Below are 23,867 nucleotides of genomic sequence, written 5' to 3'. Positions count from 1 at the left end.
TCTTCATAGAAAACTGAAATTTTGCTGTCATCCTAATGTACATTATTACAATGAATAACTTCTAGAGAAACTAAGTATTGAATGCAGTTCAGTTACCACACACTAGAAATTGTCCGTGCACAGGAAAAATAATGCATAGCTTGAGGTCATGCCAAATCAGATGATCAGTCTCTTTATGTAGCTCTGTATCAGGTATAATAAAAAATCTTCTCCAGTTGAGCAATTATATATTCAGGCTAGGTACTAAAAACACTTGTCAGGAAAGAGCTATTTATGCTTTCTTAAACTGTAGTACCTAGCTCTGAATAGATTTTATTGTGGTTAGACTTTTTCAGAAAGTCAAAATAAACCCAATAAACCAGTTTGGTTAGGTTTCAAAAATAGAATACATGTATAAATCAGAGTGCTGTATTTATTGTCTATGAAGTAGGACTGACGTTTCAGATAGCCACAAATTAAACCCTAGATTCCCCCCGCCCCCCGTTGGAGCTCCAATAATGCTTATTCAGACTGAGTGCTTATTCACTGTGCAGGTGGCACCCATCAGTTCAGCATCTCCACATTAAATTTATAAAACATTATTCTAAAATGACTTTCATGCTTTGATATTTTCAGTATACAGTGGTATACCAATTGACTTAGTGTGTTTGTCTTATGCTCCTCTTTGAAGCTTCCCAAGTGACGAAAGGAATGTTACGCAGATTCTTGATCCTTCTATTGGGAATCTAACTGCTATCCCTCCAATACATTTCCAACTACAGGGAAAAACCACGGCTATGGTGACCTAATACAATACAACTATACCTGTCAGACACAATTTAACAGAGATCACTTTGAAACCACGTGGCTTTAGTGATTCCCCCCCCCCCTTCAATCAGCTTGTACTGCATTTGCAAAAAAATGGGTAGCCAAGGTCTGTAACAGCAAATGAGTCAATGGACATGGGCTGAGTCATGCAGCAGGGACAACTGTCTGTAAGCAGGACCTGTGCTTTAACCTCTCGGGTTTCAAACTTATGACCAGCATTCTTATGTGTCACAACTTCTTTTCACTCTAGAAGAAAATTAAATCTTGGTAATAAGTACTGCAAATGAGTATCTAAAATTCAGGAAAGCAGCTTTTACCCTGTCTGGAGAAGGGTCTGAGAGAACTGGATGGGGTAGTGCAGTGCCTCTGCATTTTCCTAGAAGCAAACTGCATTGCACTGAAATTGGAGAACCAGAAATTTCTCTGCTGCACTGCATGTAACAAGCCCAGAGACACTGCATATCTATAATACCATAAATTACAGTAGGAGCATATGGAGGACTGAAAACTGGTAGACAGGTTTGTTGAAAGCTTTAGGAGTGTTTCATGTAAGATTATCAGCGAAGAAAGGCTAATATAACTTTTTTTTTCAGTAAGAGATTACTGTTCACTGCTTATAGAGCTGCTCTCTCAGAATAATTTATTTATTACTGCAAAGCTTAATGAAAATCTGTTTCAAGTTTACTCTAAAGTGTTCCCACACAAACTTGTATTGAAAAATCTATTGCAATTGACATTTTCATCAAATATTTTTATTGTTAAGCTTATATAAGGACAACCCAAGAACCATATAAGTATGAATACCTAATAGATGGATTATAGTATTAGAGATGGAATTGATTCTGGAAGAATATACAAATCTGCAGAGGATAATAGTCCTTGACATTACAAGGAATTGTATATGTTTTTTAGATAAACAGGTTTCTTAAATGAACATGTTAGAGCAATAAAAAAGAAGAAAGGAAAAAATAAAGATACTAACTTAAATTTATATACAGAATGAAGTGGTCGACACATTAAGGCAAAATTTCTTTGCAGTATTGTGGAGGCAACTATGGCACAACGAATTTACCTCAGGCAGTGTGTCTCATGAGGTGTGTGCGTGTGTAAAACATAACAAAAGAAACTTTGCATGATAGCTCTTGGTAACTGTCTTAAAGCACTTAAATTGGCTTGACTCTGGAAGTAAATAAACTGAAATGAATTTAAAAATATATCCTGTTACTACTTCACATTTCAGTATCTATGCTGTTTGTATCAGACAGTCCATTCCATATCATAAAGTATGTGACTTGACTTTACACTGACATGAAGATTTACTGAAGGAAATCCTTGGGGGTTAGAACCTGTAGATACACAAGCCTATGCAACCCTGTCTCATAGCCTGACTGACTTCCCCTGAGTTTTCTGAGTGCAGGAATTGCTTAAATGGATCTGCTTCCAGAATCCAGCCTTTCCAGGGAAGTAATGGAAGTCACTACGTGCTTAATCTATGACTGATGATAAAGACTGAAGCTTTTGGAAGGAGGTGTCTTTTGTCTTGTGCCTATGGGAAGTCAGGTGTTATTTTCATACGGAAGGGAAAGACTCCCAAGATTTAGCTTCACTATTTGGCTGAAGAGATGCTGAACAGAGTGGAGAAAGGTGTGCACCATAGCCAGCCCAATAGCAATCACATTTAGTTGGATATGGATAAAATAAAAAGTTAAGAGTTTGTTCAGGATAAAATAACAAAAATAATTAATGTGAACAGACTGTGCTACGGTTTCCATTCCAGCAAAACAAGTTTACTGCTTTGTTAACAGCTTGATATATAACATGTCCTATTGTTGTAAAGTAATGTATGCAATTTAAATTCTACAATGCATGAAAAAACCCAAACAAACTATAAATTACATTCTGATTCCTCTTCTTTGATCACTTCAGTGACATGGTGAAATAATAAAGTCTTTCAGCTGAACTGTAAAATATAAATAGCTTATGCATCATCATACAAATAAGATATTCCTTATTTGGAGTACTTCTCTTTTAGGTTGCTATTGCTTGATTTGTTCAAGGCCACCTTCTTTGTGGCCTCTGTACATTGGACTTCTTTTGTATCTAACTTAAATTTTTCCTAAGCAATGTTCTCTTACTCAAAAAAAATCTTACGGGGGAATAAGAGAATAATTTATAGCATATATCAAAATAACATGCAGAAGTACAACGCTTTGAATGTGGCTCAGATTGCATAACCCTGGATAAAATGGCAAAGTTTGTCTATAGCAATCCTTGGCTTGAGGAGTAAGGGAGTAAGATCTGATACCCAAAATTCCATAATAAAGTGTGTATATATATTTCTTCTTTTTCCCAGCCAGCATTACATTTCTAATTCTTGCTACTCATTCTTCTGAGGCTTATAGGTATTTTTATGTACTAAAGATACAATTAAGGTTATATGATGCCACTCAAAACATCTTCTATTTTTCGAGACTCCCCAAATAATCACAGTTAAGTAGACTGGGAATACATGAATATTGCACATAGCAAACTGAACCACAACAAATAAGTAATGGGTTTAACTTTTACATGCTTCTTTCCAGCAGTCAATATTAAAACTCTTCTCAAGCCTGGTCACTCAGAATCATCCATCCCATTTTTAACTATGAGGAAACTGAAGACTGTGAAGCTGAGATGGTTTTGCCCATGTGACATACCCACTGGATGAAAGGGAGTTCCCAAGTCTACAACCACTGGACAGATTTGCCTAATATCTCAAGATAACAGTTACTGTCACTAACTCAGCCTGCTCTAAACCCTAGTGGCACTGGTTCTCATTCTCTTTCTAATCACTCCTCAGGCTGCCTTTTATAGAGGTAGAAAACACTTCAGATGGTGAAAATGTAAGATTTGATTATATGCCTGGACAAATGAAAGTCTAATACCTGGACATTCACATGTTAAACACATTGTAAACCCAACCACTAAACACAAACATAAAACAGATCAACCTCAGGAAGAATGCTAATAATTTTCAGTTTATTTTGGAAAGTTTGTTCAATTTTTGTTTCCCTTCTACTTTAGTGGTGTAATGCTTGAGTTTCTTTGCTTGGTTTCCTTGCTCGCTTTTCTTTTTCTCTCTTGTAATTATTGTATTTCTTTGCATGTGCTACATTGTTTAACTATCTGAAATTTGGCTAGCTTTCCTTTGTATCTGTGCTCATTTGTTCCATGACTACAGTCCTCGATCCTTCTACTCTTTTAAAAAAGAAGTTTAAAACTTTATGAAAGGCCTTCTGTCAAAACCACCTCTTCTTGAGGTGGTTATCCCTCTTTTCTTTCCCTTTTTCTTTTTAAGCTTCTCATGGCATGTTCTTATTCATATTTTATATTACCATATTTTAAGCTCCTTTTGCATATTTTGCAAAAATCTGTACTACTGTCTACCATATTACGCAGATATGCTTAGTCTTCAGCCACGTAAATATTTATTGTACACACTGCTTTGAGTTTATTTGTTTCTCCTGGGCCAACTCTCGCAGTCACATACATGGATATGACTCCTGTTAAAGTCATGTAAACTGTGTATGTGCACCAGAAGACTCCTTCAGTTTAAATATGACACTTAAGAGAAAAGCTGCACTATAAGAATTTGAAAAGAATGATTCACATTTTTAAATTTTGTCCTTAGTAGGTACCGTCTTAGTCTGGACTTGTTTTTCTGGGTTTTTTTTGGTAGGTCTGAGCCCATGGCAATAGGGAAGAGAAAAAGAAGAGAATAAGCGCTTTTCCTAATAGAAAGGCTGAAATCTCTATGTGGTTTGTCTTGTAAAAGAGTGCTACAAAAGTTTAGTTAAATCTTTCTTTTAGCAATATCCTCTAAATTGAAGGCATTATTACACTGGAATAAGTGGATAACTTCTAGAACATATGGGAATAAAGTACTGAATCACAGTTTTCTAGAGACATGGAAATTTCTGTTTCAGCCTTCTAGAGCTCCTGGTTGCCATCCCCATTTCAATCTCCTATTACTTAGCAACCACACCTCTTCCTGGAGGGCACCAGTAGCTAAAGACTTTGTATGTTTTCTTACTGGGTGCTTAGGAGAGGCAAGCCCAACAGTGCTGCTTTTTTTTTCTTGCCCTTGCTATGCCTCTATGAGGTTAATGTGACTTTAGCTGAACTCAAGCCTTGGTTTATATCAGAATAAACCTTCTTCTGTAGAGAAATCCCAAATAAGGCTGAGAGAGTTTTGCTGGAGGCTCTTTTTAGAGAAGTGCTTATTTAACCATTAATGTAACTTACACGTCTGCATTTACAGTCATATATGCTCTTTAAAAATAGTTCTAGGAGAAATGTTTTACCTTGCAATGGCTATCCTTAGAAGTTTTGTTTTGGGATGATAAATTGTTTACTATTTAACATGCAGTGCTGTACATTCTCAGAGTGTGACCTAAAATAGGTTAGTTTGCGGTGCGCTGGCAGTAACTTAGCAGACAGCAGAGTCCTTCAGTATTTTTACTCTTACATGGAGGCTGTGCTGAGTTACATACAGGGGACTGCTGTCTGACAGCTGTTCCCTGTCTCCTCCAGGAAAAGAGGTTGCACGCTCTTTTTTTTTTTTTTTTTTTTTTTTGTTTCTCCCCAGATACCTTTCCCAGCAGTTCACACCCCACCCCTCTCAGCACGTACCGCCCCTTGGGAATTTCTGCCTGTTCCCTTCAGAAACAGGGTTTGCTTTTGAACAGGTAAGACTTACGGGCTCTATTCTGGAAGCGCGGCTGAGGCAGGTGTCGGCCCGGGGAGGGGGCGGCCCTGCCCGCGGGGCCCGGCCGGTGCGCACACACCCGTGAGCTAACTCACCGCCGAGCCGCCCCGTTTAATTAACTGTCAAACGACCAAGAGATTTAGCCTAGGCAGGGCTGAGCGGGGGGCGCGGGGCTGCAGGGAGGCGACTGTAACGCCAGGCTGGCGGCAGCGCTGCGGCCGCCTCTGGAGGACTGAGGGGAGGCGGCTCGGTCGCCCTGGCAGGGCCCGCTCCAGCTCCCCCGGCGCAGCGGCAGAGCTCACCCCCCCCCCAGCCCCCAGATCGGCTCCCGAGAAGGGGTGGAGGAGAAGAGGGGCGGCGGGAGCGCCTCACCTCCCTCCGCGCCCGGGCGGGGGCAGCCCGCGGCGCCGCAGCCGCTGCCGCCGCTCCCAAATGGCGGCCCGCAGAGGAGGCGGGGGCGCGGGGAGGAGCGGGCTCTATCGAAAGCTCGGCGCTCCGCGGTCAGGCCGAGAGGCGGGGAGGAGGAGGACGGGAAAAGAAGGAGAGGCAGGCGAAAGGGAAGGAGCCGAGTGCCGAGAGGTCGATGGGCGGAGGATAAATGTCTCGCTGAGTGTGAGGCCGCCATTTTAGATGAGGAACGAAACGAACGGCGCCGAGTGGGACCAGAGCCTGGAGGGAGCCGCCGGGAGGGAGTGACATAGGTAGGGGCGGCGTTGGGCTGGTGAGCGGCAGAGGACACGGCAGGCAACGACGGAGAGAAGGGCTCCCCCTTCTCCCCTTTCTCTTCGGCTCTCCCTTCCTGGGTGCTGGCGCCTGGAGCGGCGCCGGCTGCTCCCAGCGGCGCCTCAGCCCCGGGCGCGCTGACCCGGCCGCTGCCTCGGCGGTGAGGGATCCTAGCGCGAGGGAGGGCGGCCGCTCGCCCCCTGACAGGGGCCGGGGGAGGAAGGAGCGGGAATCGGCCGTCTCTGTACCTGCGGGTCGCGGCTCATCGCGGAGCCTTTTGCGGTCGGATCGTCTAGTGCGCGCCGCCTCCGCTCCGCCGCCGGGGCCAGCGTCGCTGCCGCGGGGCCGCCCTGTCCGCCGCGGGGCCCGGGCGGGGGCTTCCGCCTCGAGAGGAGAGGTTGCGCGGCGGCCCGGACCCGGGAGCGGGGAAGGTGCCAAAAAGCCCGGGGTGGGTGGGTGGGTGTCTGAGGCCCGTCGCGGCTGCGGCGGGTCAGGTGGGAGGGGAGGTGTGTCGTGGCCGCCGCCTGTCAGTGCCAGCGCGGAGCCCCCGGGCCGGAGCCGCCGCCCCCCGGGGGGCTGGCGGGGGGGATGCGCGGCCGAGGCGGGTGTGCCCCGGGGCTGGGGCCCCGCACCCCCCCGGCCCGGCCCGGCCCGGCCCGGTGCTGTGGCGGCCAGCGGGCGGGATGAGCAACGGGCGTCCAGCAGCACCTGGAACGGTGCCCTGGTGGCGGGGAGGGAGGGGGGATGCCCAGCGGTGGCTCCGCTTGCCCGGCCTCCTCGGGTCTCCACTTCGGTGCTGGCAGCTTTGTCCCTCCTGTGCTTCCAGCGGGGACTCCCTAACCTTTCTGTTACTTTGATCTACTGTCTTCTGAACCGAGAACGGAAAATGCGTTTAAGTTGCATTAGCATAACTGAATGCATTCTGCTTAGGCATTCTTCAGTTTAAACTGCTTGCCTCGTTATTTTTTTTCGACTTAGATTCAGTTTAAGAAAAGATATTTGAAAACTGGAGTAAGATTCTGTAGTTTTCTTATTTCTTCTAAACTGGTACAACTTTTCCACGTAGAAGCGGTGTTACTCCAGAGCCAGGGCTCGAGGATTGCGCTGTTTCTGGACTCTTTATCTGCAGTCTAAACGTACACACAAATAACCTGCTCGTGCTAACAGCAGCACGTCTCTTGTCCATTGTTCATCTCGCCTACGTCAGGCTAAATAACTTGTGTAGAATTTTTTTTCCTTCTTAGTCTTTAAGTGACATCCATAAATACAGGGGCCCTTCCTGGGACAATGAGACCTCAAAACCAGTTGTAGTGGAATTGCTACAGCACAGTGTGCATTCCAGATGCAATTGTAGGTTGTCGTAGGTATGCAAAACAAGAAGGGTCTGTAATGGAGTAAAACTAAGATTCTTCCAAAACTGAAGCCGACTTAAAATGGTTGGCTGAAAATAGTTTTGTACAAAAGACTTTTAAAATGTCTTTTATTTTAATGCTTCTGAAAAACTCTGCTCCAAATATTGCCTAAAGGATCACTGCGTTGTGTAAAACTAGGATATAATTTGAATGGACATGCTTATCCTTTAGGACATGTCTGCAGTGTTGGTGCAGAAGAAAAGGTTGAATTGGTGAATGTGAGGGTTAATTTCAGGCAGTTCAGTTATATCTGTTCTGTGGACACCTATTCAGAGTGGAAGTGGCTTTAATTTAGTTTGTCTTAAAGAAAATTTTCTGTAGGTAAACCCTAAGGCTACAATTAATCATAAAGAAGGTATGGATCTGTATATATGTTCATTAAATGGATGACTGATTAATATGGTAAGCAATTTAATCTTAGATTATTAAATCAGAAGTGAACTAGCTGACTTGGGTTGGAGCAGTGGTGCTTTCAGAAATCTGGAATGTGTTTTTCATATGGTTTGTTGCCATACTTAATATCTTCAGGACTGGACAACTTATTGTGCAACACTGCTGACTAACCTGCTTTGAAAGAAAATCTGGAAGTAGCAGAGAAAATATCTGTTTTTTTCCAAAGAAGATATAAAACTTTATTTTTTTCAGTTGAATGCCTTTGGTGTTTACCTATAATTTTCCATTTTTTATTCTTTAACAACAACAAAGTCTATTCAAATTACGTATGAAGTTACTGCTGTCTCAGGGCCTGAACTTACTACAGCTTACTAAAATAACTCATATTTTATAAACCACAAACATGACCCATGGAAATCATTGGTCAGCACTTCTTGGTATGCTAAATCAGCACTAGTTTCTTCTGGGACATATACTCCCCTCCTCCCCCTAGTTTATTTATTTGGCCTCTTTGCTGTTGGGAAACCAGGAGTTGAGGAAAAAACAAGTTTTCCTTGTTTTCTGTCTTTGAAAACAAATTAAATTGAGATGATGAGAGCTGTTGGTTCTAAAACTTCTGTAGGAGATGGGAACCAAAAGCTATTGGTTCGAATTACTCTGTATAAATAAGTCTTCAATCACTTAGTTTCAAATGCGGGAGTTGTGCTGATAAATTCCCTTTTGTGTTATGGATACAGAATGTTTAAATTATTTTTATATTCCTAATAAAGTTACGAGAGCAAATGAACTAACAAAGTCTAGTTCAATACAGATTTGCACTTGGGTCTCTGATCATCTCTGCTGCAAACATACTGACTGTCTCTTCCCCGATACCTTCAGTCATTCCTTTTGCCACACCTTTGTAATACCTCTAGTGCCCATTGCTTCCCCATCTTTGCTACTGTCTTACTTAAACACCCTCCAGATTTTTTTCTCCTCCTCCTCTCCCTCTATTCTTATGTTGCTTGTCTACCTTCTTGGCCTGCCAGCTAGGCAAGAGGGAGGGTTTTTTCTTGGTTTGGTTTCGTCACGTGGTGATGTGCTGCTGCAGCTGGCACACCAAAAGTTTGTGCTGTGGTGCCCCGGCTGATGAAGAGGCTGGGAGAGCAAAGGATTCTTCCATACTTTGGCTTCCTATTTCCATAGCCTGTGGGAATTTCGTATTCTTGATGCCTCTACCTAACTGTTCAGTTGAAATAAGCTAATATGTCCAAGAGTTGGTAGAGGAGAGGCAGGACAGCTGGGTGGCATGATCACGTAAGACCGGTTGCCTAGGAGACAAGGGTAATGTGTTTTTGTGCAGTTGAATTTCCAAAACTTCCATGCAAATTCAGCTTGAAACAAATGAATAATTGAAAAGGATGATTGTTTTGTAAGAAATAAGTTCCTGGACCATCTTCTAACTTAAAAATGCAGAAATCTAAAGACTGTGTAACTGTGTGAAGAGAAATAGAAGTCAGTGTTCTATTTCTCGTAAAAACATCAAATTGCATAAGTCAAAATTATCTTTATTTGGGGAAGTAATAAAAATAGTCAAAGCAAGATTAAAACTTGTGAATTAACTAAAATTTCAAGCATGGTCATTTAAGCACGATTTCAGTAAGTTTCACATAAGCTTAATTTGTAAACGAGCAGATGTGTTTACATCCGCATTGTACTGATTTTGATTGATTTTGTGTAATTGCTTATGGAAAACCCTTCAGTATTTTCTGGTATGAAATATATCCATTGTGTGTTGAATAAGGTTGTGGAAACATTTTGTCAGCTCTAGAAATTAATTGAAAGAGGAGTTGATATAACACGAGGAAACTGGGTGAAAACGGTAGCTTTATGACAAATTAACAAGGTATTTTAGCAATGAGCATGCATTAGCTCATGAGTTTTGAGACAATATAAAGTAGATGCAACTTACTCTGTATCGGTAATCCAGATATGTGTTTAGTGATGTTCCTAGTTTTTCTGAAAAGAAAGTCTGTTTTGGACGAAGTTCTGTGAGTAATTCTCAGTGCTCTGTTGGCTCTTGCTGCGTATGCTATTTTTTTGTAAACAGCAGTTTTGCTTTGAAAAGCAGCTGGCGCACGTTTATTCCTTTAGTGACTTGAATATTGTGTTTGTACTATAAATGTCATCTGTTTCACACAAAGTTAATTTTATTGCAGCAGTGTATACTGACCTTTTATGGTTTAATAGAATATGGTCATCTTGTGTACTGAAATGCTGCAATGCATACAGTAGAGGAGGATAAACAAAGCGCTGTTCTTGAGTCATTTGTAAATGAGTAAAGCATTTTCTTGGTAGACTTCAGAGCTAAGAATTGTAACTGATAATTAATAAATAGAATGTTTACATATGTGAGTATCCTTTTTTCAGGGTTTTAAGTGACATAGTTAATGTGATTGAATTATATATTTTCCATAGGTGTTTGCTTGCTTATGGGGAATGACAAGCTTTTTAGAGCTAAGATTTTAATGTAGAAAAACTCTGGATTCGTGTAGAACAATACAGTGGCAAATGCAGGTCATTGGGTTTGTTTGCAGTTGCAGGTGTGTCTGTGTTCTGCCATTTCTCCTGTGCATGTTCCAAACGTATCCTGCACGCTTGCATAAATGAAGCAGAGCAGTAGCACAGTTAAACCGAAGCTGATTGGCTTTAACTTCAGGCAAAAGAGTTTTAGAATTGCCTTGCAAATAATCTGTGCATGTGGTGAGCGTGTAAGTGACTCTGCCTTGTTTTCTTTGCACTATCTGAAAATCTGCAAATGGGACTTGTATCTCCAGCTCTTCTGATATGAGCCACTTTTTATGTTGTTGTTGTTCTCAGTTTCATTGCTCTGTGGAATCATTTCATTTGCTGTGTTGTGGCTCTCTGCAGATGTTGAGTTGATTACGGTAGTGCTGCCTGTTTTCTCTTGCTACTGCGTTACATTTCTTCAGTTCAGATTTCAGTTTATGTTGCATACTTGCTATTGGTTTGACCCTACAATATTTCATTTTTGACAAACAGCTGACAAAAGAGTGTTAATTAATATTGCATTCCAATTGAAATACGTAGTATCGGTTAAGAGCAGTTGAGACATCTTGTGTATTTTTAGTTCACAAGCTAGAGGGAGGTTACTTCACTAACTTGCAGCTGGGTGTGGCGTGGGGTTAACCATATTAATTAAAGCTGGCTCAGAGGTTTAGACTTGAAAAAATGGCTCAGAGCCCCCATTATAGTCTTCTGTTATATAAATTTTTTCACTATAGAACAAGCTAGGGTTTTGAAAATGAGTGTTTTAGGAACACCTAGCTGGAGAGACTAGCAAAAGGGAGATGCAAGGTAGCGTGCAACTAGAAGAAAGAAGTCTTTAATGCCTTTGTACCTTTGTAGGGCTAACATTTAGGTATATCTTGAGAAACTTTAATATATGACTAATCTTCCTTTTCCTTTTTCTGTAATGTCTTTTATTTTGCTAGTCATTTGCTTCCAGTATATGTCCCTGTCAACTCTATCAGTAATTTGTGCTAGTTTTTGCATGTTGCACTTTCTTGTTCTATTCTCAGTCATTTAACAGTGTTTGCTCAAAGTCTGGTCATGCTTTCAATCTTTTCTAGAGTGGTCTTTTCAGTCTATTAGCTTACCACAAAAGGCACTGCTCTCTCTTTACTCTCTTGCTACCTGCGGAAGAGATGAACTGTGTCTCCCCCACTGTGACTGCTTGTTGGACAAACAAGTAAATTATCATTCTTTTTTCTTTATTCTATAATTTTCCCTGTGTAGAAGAAACTACACGTGAGATTTTACGTGAAACTGAAGGAAGCATAGTGAAACAGGTGAAGATACATGTAATCCCTTTTGTTTGCATGGAATTGTTACAGAAATGTAGGAACGCAGAGGGATAGTCTTGCAAAGTAATATAGCAAATGTAGGGAGGACCATTAGACTGGAAGCTTCAATGGTGGCCGTGTTGCTGGGAAGAAAAAATACTGGTTAATCATATTTTAACGATTTTTTTAAAATTCCTAATTTATTGCTACCCAAAAAATGCTAGTTACGTTATTCCCAAATGATTATTGTAGAAAGTACAGTATTTTTATAAATTTCTTGTAAAAGAAAAACCAAGGTGGATTTTAATTCCACTTAATGTGGAGAAGAAAGAGCCTGTGATTACCTCTCTAGCTTCCAGTTGAAAAGGTGTATTTTGATATAGAGTAACAACTTGGGGGTTTTTTTAACTTTGTTTTAGAAACTTTGTTCTAAGTTTCACTGCAAGCTGATCCTATTTATGACATTGGATGCAACTCCAGCTTCAGATTCTATAAAACCTTTTTTTAGAATTCCAGAAGTTCAGAATTTAGCTAGCAATTGTTAATTCCAAGATTACTGTCAGGTTAATATTTTCCTTATTTTGATAATTTCTGATAGAATTTGAATTCCTTCAGGTCTAATCTATTTCATAAGCCCATTAAAATAATTTTTATCAGTTCTTTATTTGGGCTCTTCTTGTGATTTTATGGGTTTTTTTGTAAAACTTGTATTGTAAAACTCATGCGTTAAGTATGGCAAATGTGTCTAAACTCTCTCTACTTTTGAATTTGCATGAGACCTATGTACATTTCTTCGTATACACACACAGTGCTGGGGCCACTGTGTGCAAATAAGAAACATATTTTTGATTATGCCAGCACTTTCAGACTTAAGGAGAGTTAAATATGTTGATGATCATTCAGTTTTTCTTAGACTGAGGGAAGAAATGTAATAGTAACTATGCAAGCTAAGTGACATCCTGCTTTTTTATAGCTTTCTTTTCTCTCCCTATCTCCCTCTCCAATAACTTTTGAAAGCCGAGTCCAATCAATACCAATCTATAGGCATGAGCAGGCAGAAACCTGTTTGTGATGTTAAAGATGGGAGGATACTGGTTTCCCTGGTACCTAATTAGAAAGCTAAGCCATTTCAGTCATCTGTAAGTCAAGCTGCTGGCTAAGGAGCATTAATTTCTTCTAGCAAAACAACATTGTGTCTCAGTTTGATCACTGCTCTAACAGTTTTAAATGTTCATATTGTGATGGTTGTTATCTTTATGTGGCAACATGGGAAAGAACCCCTCTAGAGTTCAGGGGCTAGGGAGTGTTTGTTCCAGGGTGGTTGGAGTCAAGGGGGTGCATTTGCAGAAAGGGGCCAAAATGGGTTCATTGGAGGATGGCACATGCGTGGCTGCAAGAGAATGTAGTAAGTTAAGTAGCTTCCAGAGTGTGTTGCAGCCAGAAGAAACAACAAAGTGTGCAAGCCTCTAATTTTATGCTGACATTTAACAAAAAGTAAACCGTATTCTGAATTACATCATTCATCTGTGTTAAATGCTTTAGAAGCAAGTATAAAGCTTACACAGGCAATAATAGCATGCTGAAACAAAGTGTTCGTGTCAGAGTGATACAGTGGATTGATTTCAGCTGAAAGTGAGTTCCAGAGCTTACTCTTAGATTTCTCAAACCTTTTAAGTTGACTGTGTAACTTGTTCACTGGCAATCAAGAGGTTATAAAAAGAGAGCCAGCTGATGTTGCAATCTAAGCACTGGCCATATAGTGGAAAGACTCTCCTTTGGCATGTTCACTAGTGCTATTTTTACCTATTCCAGTAAGATCTGCCCTTGTGATGTTAAATTACAGGACAGTACCTGGAATTATTTTGTTTTACAGAAGTGTTGTATGCTCTGAAGAAAATTTTCAATAAAATTGTCAGGCAGATTGAGACTAAAATTGTCTTACATTTGAAAATATTTTTTCTTCTGTCACCACAAATAATACTGCTGCTGTAACCGTAAGAGATTCTTTCACTTTTGTTTGCATATTTTATGTCTGGTAGAGGGTTTTTTTAAATTTTGGTTTCCTTTGTATATTGAGTGTTTTGTCTTTCTCACTTTCTCATGTGGAGACTTTAAATAGGCAATGTGATTTTTAAAGACAGATAATTAACAATGTAGCCCAGGAATAAGTGTAGTAGGAGTTTTTGTCATAGCTTCTGAAAAGCCTAGCTGATTTTGATTAAATTTTAAGCTGATGGTTCCTTCACACAATAGAAAATGAATTTAATATTTTTTTTCTGGGAGTAGATTTTCAGCACTGCCAGTGACGAAGTGCTGTATCTACCAAACTGAGTGTAGTGAAAACTGGAGGAAACAACAAGAATGCCATTACAGTATCACACTGGGGTTCAGTTATAGAAGTATCACACATAGGATGTCACATATGCAGATGTATGACTGTCTGAATCACAGCACTGAAATGTCTGACATTTGTGATTACCTCATCTTAAATACAGTATTGTCCAGGTGTGTTTTCTAAAACCGTCAGCATCTAGTTCAAAAGTGACTGGACAACACTGAAACACAAACCTATCATTTTAAAACTCTGCTTGTTTCAAACTCTTGTTCTGGCTATTTGTGCAGTTAGGTGTACATTTGTAGCAGAATTTTTAATTTTTCAAAAGCAATGGTTTGACACTGAAGTATGATCAGGGATCAACTTGTGCGAGTTCAGTGTTCCCCTTACAGAACACCTGCTTCCCTTGCTCCTTCTCTTGCACTGTGGAGTATCTCAGGTGGAAATCCTGCAAGTAGGCAAACTTCCTCCAGTACAGAGTCGTTTTCTTCTCCCTTGGCTTTGCCATTGTCTTAGGTGAACAATTCTACTTCTCAGGTTTAATTGAATCTCACATCTGCAATAGCAGCTGGTATTTTTGTCAACTCTTCTGCTTCTTAAACCCTCCTTGTTGCCAGTTGTGTTAGCAAATGTTCTTACTGATTTTTGTTTTTCATGTATCTCTTATCTGTCAAGAAAAATATGTGATTTTTACTCCCTTACAGCTATTACTTTGGTTGCAGGTAGAAGTATTATACCTGCTGCTTCTTTAACCCATCACACTTGTTTATGCTATGTCTTCTCTTCTTGATTTGTATATGAGATTCCTTTTTCTTCTTGCTGACTTTACAATAAAAATGCTTTGGGTTTTCAGTCTGTAAAACCTCTACCCCTCCCCATCAGTTTTCTCTCCTCTTTTTCATCTAACAGTATCTGTCATACTGACTGGATTAATTTTCTCAAAGTTTGTCCCAGACTCTTTTCAGCTCAGCTTTTAGCTCTTGTTTTCCTCAAGAACCAGTCTTTACAAATCTCTTGACCTCTTAGCTAAATGTGAGGATCATAACTGTATCCTTGTTTTTATTAGTTTGCTAATTGTCAACCTAGCTACTTTTAAAAAACAAAAAACCAACGCTTCCCCCTCACCCCCCATGCCTATATTGGTTCCTATGAGGATGTCTTTCTCTGGTCCTCTGCTTATTCTTATGGTTCTTATGGTGTTTTTGGTCTTCCCTGGTTTTCTCTGCTTGTGGGTCCCACATACTTTCTGGTCATATCACTTTCCACACCTTATTCCTCAGTAATGTAATCTGTTAAAAATTAAACAAACGCCACCTCCTCCCCCTTGATTCAGTGTGGATTATTTCCTAAATATGTCATTATTGCTGACTGGTTGTCTTCTGTTAGAACTAAAGATCTCAGCTTTTCCTCTGGTGTGCAAAAGACACAATTCCTTCCTCCCTTCTCCCCAGTCTCCCTACTTGTCTTTTTCCATGATGGAAACCATATTCACAATATTTTGTACGTCACATTCCTAAATGTTTGCTGTAGAGAGGTACGCAAGTTAGTAAGCAGGGTAAATGTACAGTTCAGACTTTAAGTAGGTTTTAATTTTAAAATTAGTAAGTGGCTCAAGGTGGAGATCTCAAAGCATTCTTCTGTTTTCTTGTTAGTCTTTGGGAGCTTGCTGTCTTGGGTAAAATGATTGCAGCTTTTTCTTTTTTCCTTTCCCCTACCTGCTCTGTCCAGGAGAGATGATACTTCTAACCAGAAGTGAGCTAGCAATATAAGCTCTCTTCTTGAATCTTTTTATGCGTACTTTCTTGTATTTCATATAAAGAAAGATGTGAAGAAGCTGGGACTGTTCAGCCTGGAGAAGAGAAAGCTTTGCAGGGGATCCTATCAATGTGTATAAACACACTGATGGGAGGGAATGAAGAGGACACCAGATTCTTCTCACTAGTGCCCAGTGACAGCACAAGGGGCAATGAGCAGAAATGAAAACACATGAATCTCCATGTGGATGTGAGAAAACACTTTTTTTTTACTGTGAGGGTGGTCAAACACTGGAACAGGTTGCACAGAGAGGCTGTGGAGTGTGTCTTTGTGGAGATGCTCAAGACCCAACTGATGTGGTCCTGGGCAGCCTGCTGTAGCTGACCCTGCTTGAGCAGGGAGGTTGAACTAAATGATCTCAAGAGGTCCCTTCCAGCCTCAATGACTCTGTGACTGTGGTGCATCTTTGCCTTCTGTAATCATCTCTGCGTGGGATTGTTTTAGGAATTGCTAATTAGGATGGGAACTTTGGGTAAGAAAGCATTTTACCATTTACTATCTAGTGAATATTTTTGTATATTTGACTTACGCTTCTTTCTTTAACTAATCTGAACTTCCAATCTTTTAATCAAGACTTATTCGGTTTCCCAAGGAATTCGTCCTCTTACAGTTAATGTTTGTATGCAAGATACAGATAGCCTTCAGAGGCTTAGCTGCTTACTACTTTTTTGTTTGTTTGTTTTGGACCAAGATTTGTTATAATGTTTGTGAGTCAGCAAGGTGTTTCTGTCTATAAGTGAGGAACTGATGCCTGAGAAGAAAGTATTCAACTTGTACTTAATTTTTACTTTAGTAAGTTTTTAGCTGTAAAAGATTTTTGTAATGTTCTTGAATAAGATTATGTTGAGCTGGGGTAGCATTTGGTTGTCACGCAGTCTGGCCTTACACAGTGCGTCTCATTACACTGAAATGTTGCAGAAAATAAGGAAAGGCTAGAAGGCCCTGAAAACTCTAACAGTAGAAGGATGATAAGTTACTCTACTATTGATGTAATTCACAAAATAATTTTTTGTTATTAATTTGGTATGTTGTGCATGTGTATAAGTTTGTCTATTAAAATATGTAAATATCTTCTGTTTTTGTGTTACCTTCCACAGATGATGTACTTCATCCTTTTGTCGTAGGACTTCATTCGCTTAAAGAAAAACTAAAGGTATAAAACAACTTTCTCTGGTTATCTTTCCCTTCCTCCTTACTCTGCCCCGTTCTTTCTTCTGAGGTCCCTGCGTCTTTCCTGAGGGAAGGGAAGCTTACCACAACCGAGCTCTGTGCTTGTATTCCTTCACTGCTACTAAAATTTGCTTTCTGTTTTTTGAAAAATTCCACAAAATTGGTACGATACCTACAGTTGTTTCAGTGTTTGCTTTATCAGAAGTGTATGTTTAACTTAAGCTCTTACTTTAGTCAGTCTCCATGGATATTTACTTTGCAGGGAGAAAGCCCTTCCTCAGTTTAGAACTTTAGATCTTGATATTTGCCTGTCTTTTCCAAACAGCATTTGCCTTTCCACACAACTACAGATCTGTTGTGAATAATCCAGACCTAATGTAAATCATGTCTGTGACATTATCTTACAACGGGTGGTCTTTTTTTTTTTTTCTGTTCTGAGATTGTACCTCTGAAACAAAAAGTCTGTTATGGCACTTCGTTAAATAAATAAAAACCCACCCAAACCAGAACTGTAATTTCATGGATGTATTTAGTAACATAATGTAAGATAGAGTTAAAATGGAGCATAATTTCTTTTTGGAGGCACTCAGGACAGTAAATGTTTGACATAGTCTAAGTAATTTTGCTTGTATACAATCTGTAATTTCTAATTACATTCAGTTTTTATTTGCCATTTTATGCAGACTTCTTTGCACATACTTGTGCATAGGAAACAATAAAGTTAATAGAGCTGTCCAGGCAGTTTGTAAGTAAAATACTCAAGTAGTATCATGTTAGATTTAGTTCACATTGCAGAAATGTATGTTCAACTATTCCCAGGTGCACTTTATTATAAAATACAAGGGAGAATCATGTGTTCTGTCTTCTCACAGAAAAATATCTCAAGGCCCCTTCCAAACCTTTCTTGGTGCTATTGCCCCTGTTCCCTCTGCCCCGATTTGTACATTGTTTCCACGCTCAGGCTCTTAGAATTGCAGTATTGACCTCCCGGTGGCACTGCTGGTTCTGGCACAGAGCCCACATTTAATAAACTAAATTTAATAGTTTAAAGCTGCCCTGAGTGAATGCAGAGGACATCTAACTCTTGAATTAGCTGGATCACTGCATCCTATTCTGTCTAACTGTACAGATAATCTAGCATTGTCTGGTATTTTGCAACGGTATTTTAACAGTAACTGTGGTATGTCTGAACTGTACAGTTAGCCTGCATAACTAGCAGTTACTTGAATAACCTAATCTCAGGCTGTGTTCCTTTTCAGCAAAACTAAGGTTGGTTTAGAGACAGGTATGTTCCTAGTGGTCGTGTCCTCAGTGTTACTTCATTTACTACGTGCAACTGAGGGAGGACAGAGCCAGTATTCTTTGTGCTGAGATTCCCAGTCACTTTTGTTTAATCCTTGAGAACTTGTGTGGGAAGGGCATTTGGTGGATTGCTGACATTTCAGTAACTTTTTCATCCTTGCTGTAAAGTGGATGAGTTCCAGGCGACTGTAAACACAGTTTGGGGCTTTCATCCGTACTTGAAACAATTCAAGCATGAGCAAGTTCAGAATGCAAATAGGCACGTGTCTGAGAAAATATGTACCGTTGATTGAAAGACTCGGGGAAAAAAATGCTTATCCAAAGTGTCTTGTCTGTGTAATGTCAATACACATGTAAACTCATAGCCCCACTTATGCAATGCAAGGTCTGCTTGAAAGATCTGTCTTTCTAAATCTTTATTTGGAGGATTCTGCTGTGAAGAATTTAACATTATGGTGAAGGAACAAGAAGTCTAAGTGTGACAAGAGTGTCATATAATGTGGTTCTGATACAATCAGATGTAAGAAAGCAGTGTTCAGTATGCTTTTTATTTCTAGTAATGCATTTGAATTTACCAAATTAAAAAATGAGAACGTCTTGAATATGACTTCAGCTTTAATAGTCTTCATAATGTTAAGAGAACACATTTAAAAGATTGAGTGACCACCTCTCAATATTTGTCCATTTTGATTATAAGATAAAAATTATAAATTATTATACTAAAAAAACTGGAGGTTTTACTTCATGACATAGAGTTCTGGTGCTTTGTTAGCAAAACTTGTACAAAATGTATGCGTGAAATTTGTGTACTTTCCTTGCTTGCCTTTTCCTTTCATAGCTGTTTTAATAGCAATTTTATAAACTTTTTTGTGAATCTATATAAACTCAGCAGCAGTACTTAACTAAAATTTAAAAAAGTTCTGCTTGAGTGCTTGGAAACACCTGCTGCATTTTTCTTTTTACCTGGGATTGCTTTTTTGCTTTGGGAAATGGAAGAATTTGGATTCTGTATCCCTTTGTGCTCTTTTAGATACAAGCAGACTGTTCAGTGCTCCTGTTTCTGTAATGAAGGAATTCAGGTTTTGTAGGGAAACTTGTAGAGCTCCGCATTTGAACTTGATAGAAATTTCATGTGGAAAGAAATGGATGACTGACATGGGAATGATCTGTGTGGAAAGGACAGACCAAACAGATCTTCCTAAAAATTGGTTAGGAAAAGTAGCCTGGAGCCGTGCTAATCAACAGAGGAGAGCAGGCACAGAGCGGCCAAAGGTGCAGATAGTTTTGGTGACAAATACCTACTAACCAGAGCCCAAAGTACAGCCTACTACAGCCAAGTAGCATGACTTGGTTTATGCTTGCTAACCAAAGTTTTACTCTGAAAGTTACTCTTAAATACAAAAAGGTGTTAATCTTGCAAAGGATTAATCAATCTGAAAGCGTGTCAGACTGAGAGTTGTATTGCTTGTGCCCTCCTTACTGTAGAACCCAATTGTTGGAAAACCAATGGTTTTTTTTTCCTTAAATACTTCAAAGTTACATTAGCAGCATAATGGCTGAAGTAGTGACTAAGAAATGAATGGTTCAGAGAAACAGAGAAAAAGATGAGCAAAGATACTTCCAAGATCAGAACAACTGAGGCAGAAATTATATGTGTGATGTTTCAGTATTGGTTGTTTTTTGGGTTTTGGTTCCCCCCCTCCCCCCAACAATCCATTTCCTCCTGTTAATTTTTAAATCTTTTTTTGTCAGTTCTATTAGCGGGGAGCTTGCTTTTTGGTGTCCTTCTCATAAAATGAAGGACATTCGAAGGAAAAACACCAACCTTGTAGATGTATGACAGATCTGTTTGGGTTGTTAGACTGATCCTAACTCATGCCCTGCATTTATGTTTACATGGATCACAGCTTTATTTATTAATATAGGAATGGGTCCATATTTATATTCTACTGCTATGAAAAGCTACTTTAAAAAAATACTGCTATATGTCACAATAGATACTTGTTTGATGTGGGTTTCTTTTTTTTTCCCCAGACAACTGGTCACCCATGCAATATTAGATCAATTGAGAATTACTGTATGGGAAGGGACCTGAAAAAAGACCACAGCTAAATGTATTATTGATCTTTTTGTTTCATAGAGGAAAACTTATAAGCAACCTTTAAAGCTTATACGTTCTAACAAAAGTGTTCATTTTGAAATGGATTCTGGATTTTGTTCTGTGGTGTTTTGCCTTTGTATATGTATTTCATTAAACATGAGTGTGACTATTAAAAGTTCACGTGGATAAAAATGGCAGCATATGTGTGTTGGGAGGGGGAACTGTATTTACGTTTTCTTTGAAAGCTTTTGGTGTTTGTTTCAGGAATAAAGGAAAGGGCAAGGCACCTAAACTCTATACTGAGAGGAGTTTAGCTTTGTATCCTGTGAATTTTCAGGCTTCTTCATTACCAGTTTCAGCATTCCTTAGGGAGGCAGACTGAAATTTTTAACAGTTCAGACTAAACACTTTTTGCTGATCGTGGAAAAAGTTAAAGTAACTTAAAGTATCTTTTGGATATGAATGATTGGTATGAGTGTATGATCTGAGTGGATATGAGTAAATGATCTCTAGGAATTTGTTACTGTCAGATGTGCACATTGCATAGCCGTTTTGTGCATTTGGTTTTAATGCTTGTTTGAATGACTAATTATCAAAATCTAATCTATGCAAAAAGTAGTAATGAAAAGTGCAGTCTTGGCCACTGTGCAGTATACCTGTGGGAGGTGGAGGAATAGTATGAGATTTTTTTTCTGCTCCGATTGAATGTTTAGTATGAAACAAAGCAGTATCAGTTGCCTAGCAGTACTGGATCTACAAGGGGACTGATACACTTTAATATCTTAAACTGCAACAGCAGCATTTAAAGAATATTTTTTCAGTTGTAGACAGGCTGTTTGAAGTCATTTTCATGAAAGTGAAGAGTTGCAGGAGGACAAATTTTAAAGAAAAATTTTAGAAAGGTGCATGAAAACATTCAGCTGGCAATTGATTATTAGAGCATGGCATAAACAAATCTAATATCTGGTAATGATTATGTTTCAGAAATGTGCTTGTAACTCATTTAAAGGAAGAACAGCTAGTTTTTCTGGAATAGACAAACTAAGAATTATGTATTTATGAAGGCATCATTGTAAAATCTTTCCTCCTTTATCTTAAATAAAATTTCTCTTTAGAACATATCAGACATCTTTTCACTGCAGTGAATTGGTGTGGATCTTGGGAGAGTTGGCGAAAATGAATTTAGTTTCAGTAAAAATGGCTTTCATCAATGACTAGTTGGAGGAAAAGACCCAAAATGAATAAACAAATCAATGCTAGGGCACAGGTTACAGGACACTGAAAGGTAAGCTATGCTGTGCACATCTTACCTGGTAAGGTGGCCAGAAGGTGGACACACTAACGTGTGTCCTGTGAAATAGTATGTCTCTTGTCTTCTGCTGTTGTGCTCAGTTCTGTGTTCAATGTTCATAGAAATCCTGTGTGTATGTGCAGTATTACGTTGTGTGATTATATTTTTGAGGGGTTTTTGGTCAGTTCAAAGCTGGTCAAGTCATTGCCATGCTAATTCCCTTGCCTCATATCTATGTATGCAGTGAGCTGTTTGAGTTCAAAGTGGATGTTTTTGTATATATTCATATAATTTTTTTAAGCTAGCTTTCTTTACACTAGAGGGCAGGGGAAAGGTGTAATTAATTTGTAAATTACTTCTTAAGAAGCAGCTTTTATCACTGTCTCTATTCTTTCATGATAATAATTTGGAATAAGAACAGTGACTAGGTTTGAGAAGTGAACATGGCCAGTGGCTGCCCATGCAGTATCAGAATTGAAGTGTTCTTGGCTGGTCTCTTCTTGGCTTGAGTGAAGAGGTATTTCTGAGGACCTGGAGTCTCCTCTCATCCCACATTGAGGGCTGCCTCTGAATAGTTGCAAAAGTCAGCAGCAGGACAATTGATTACTGCTGTTTCTTCAACAAGCTCCACCTTACCCAACTGCATGCCCTTGTACCATGGATGCCAGGAGCGGGTTTAGCAACTTTTCATCGCGGATTCAGTCTCTCCCCAGGAGACTGCGAATATCTTTTAAACTTCCCTTTCTTCTCCCCTACCCTTCCACCCTCAGGCCACTTGCAGGTTTTTGTCTACTCCAGGCCAGATCTAAGTTAAGTTCTCATCTTCTCCCTTCACTGGTGGCTCCTTCTTGAAGTGTGTGAGTAGAACCCGTAGCCTTCAATTTGGGCAGGAAGGAGAGCTAAGGATGGCATGTTTTAAATTTGCCTGCTGAGGTGAGGAGGTACTTTCATTTTTTGGAAGAACTCTCAACATCTGTGGGCAAGCCCAAGCTGCCAGGGACACAATCATCAGCGGCAGCCAAAAAGATGGCAGAAATGCACTGGTGAAGCATGGTGGCAAGAGAGAGCAGGGCATTGTTGGAAGAGAGGATTATGCCAAGCATACACAGTCCTGAGAATATCCAGCACGCACTTGAGGCAAAGATCCTAGGAAAGAGAAGGATGCAAATGCATGATCAAAGATACAACTGACATTTGTATTGTACAGAAGGCTGATAGCAGTTGCTGCCTTTCTGTTTTTCTGACTGTGTGTACAACAATGTCAAAATGTGTTTCTGTGATCTTCTCTAGTAGGCTGTTCTACAGTATGCAGTAGGCCTTTCATATTCAGACGAGAGAACACCGTTAGAGCACGGAAGTACCTTTTTTGGTATGAAACTTAGCTTTTGTCAAGGTGCGAGTTTGAATTTTTTGTCATTTCCTGTTTTCTCTTGAATTTTTCAGGAAATGTTGGCAGCATGTCAAAATATTAAATATAAAGGCTGTAACGTTAGGGTGTTGTCAACTTACGTCAGCAGTGACAACAAGGAGGTTTTGATGGTTGCCCCGCTATTCCTTAGCTCAGCTTACTCAGTAGAGAAAACCAGTTGAGCTCCTCTTGTTTTGTCTCATGCATTACCTAGAAGGGTGAGATAAAGTAGGGTTCCCCATAGTGGGTAAGTTAAGAGGAGGAAAGAGAACAAGCTGTCTGGGTTTCATCTTACGCCTCTTATCTAACAGTTTATCTCCACTCTGTTTTTATTGTTACCATCTCCCTAGTTGCTCTTCTAGCTGTCCGTACGCACAATACAGTTGTTGCAACTGTACGTAACTTTTTTCACCTTTCTGATTCCTGACAATAGGGCAATGCATATGAATTGCGACATTATTGTAGTTGCTTGTGCATGCTGAACCCAGTTGTATTCCTCAATTTTATCTCCCCTCCTT

The 23,867-nt window shown here is 39.8% G+C and overlaps 1 protein-coding gene across 3 annotated transcripts in view; it reads left to right on the top strand.

Moving 5' to 3' along the window:
* RAF1 (Raf-1 proto-oncogene, serine/threonine kinase) overlaps positions 1–23,867 on the top strand; it is an 81,897-nt gene that overhangs the window by 28,566 nt on the left and 29,464 nt on the right. For 2 of the 3 annotated variants that reach the window (XM_050904734.1, XM_050904733.1), the window contains exons 1-2: positions 6,180–6,255; positions 17,175–17,230. The gene's annotated coding sequence lies outside the window, so the exon portion shown is untranslated. Of the gene's footprint in view, positions 1–6,179; positions 6,256–17,174; positions 17,231–23,867 lie in introns of those variants that run through there. The other variant, XM_050904732.1, reaches the window with a different exon arrangement.

This window comes from Gymnogyps californianus, chromosome 13 (assembly GCF_018139145.2).
Source record: "Gymnogyps californianus isolate 813 chromosome 13, ASM1813914v2, whole genome shotgun sequence".
Lineage (NCBI taxonomy): Eukaryota > Metazoa > Chordata > Aves > Accipitriformes > Cathartidae > Gymnogyps > Gymnogyps californianus.
The sequence above is the reverse complement of the archived record's forward strand: the minus strand, read 5'-3'. Positions and strand labels throughout refer to the sequence as shown.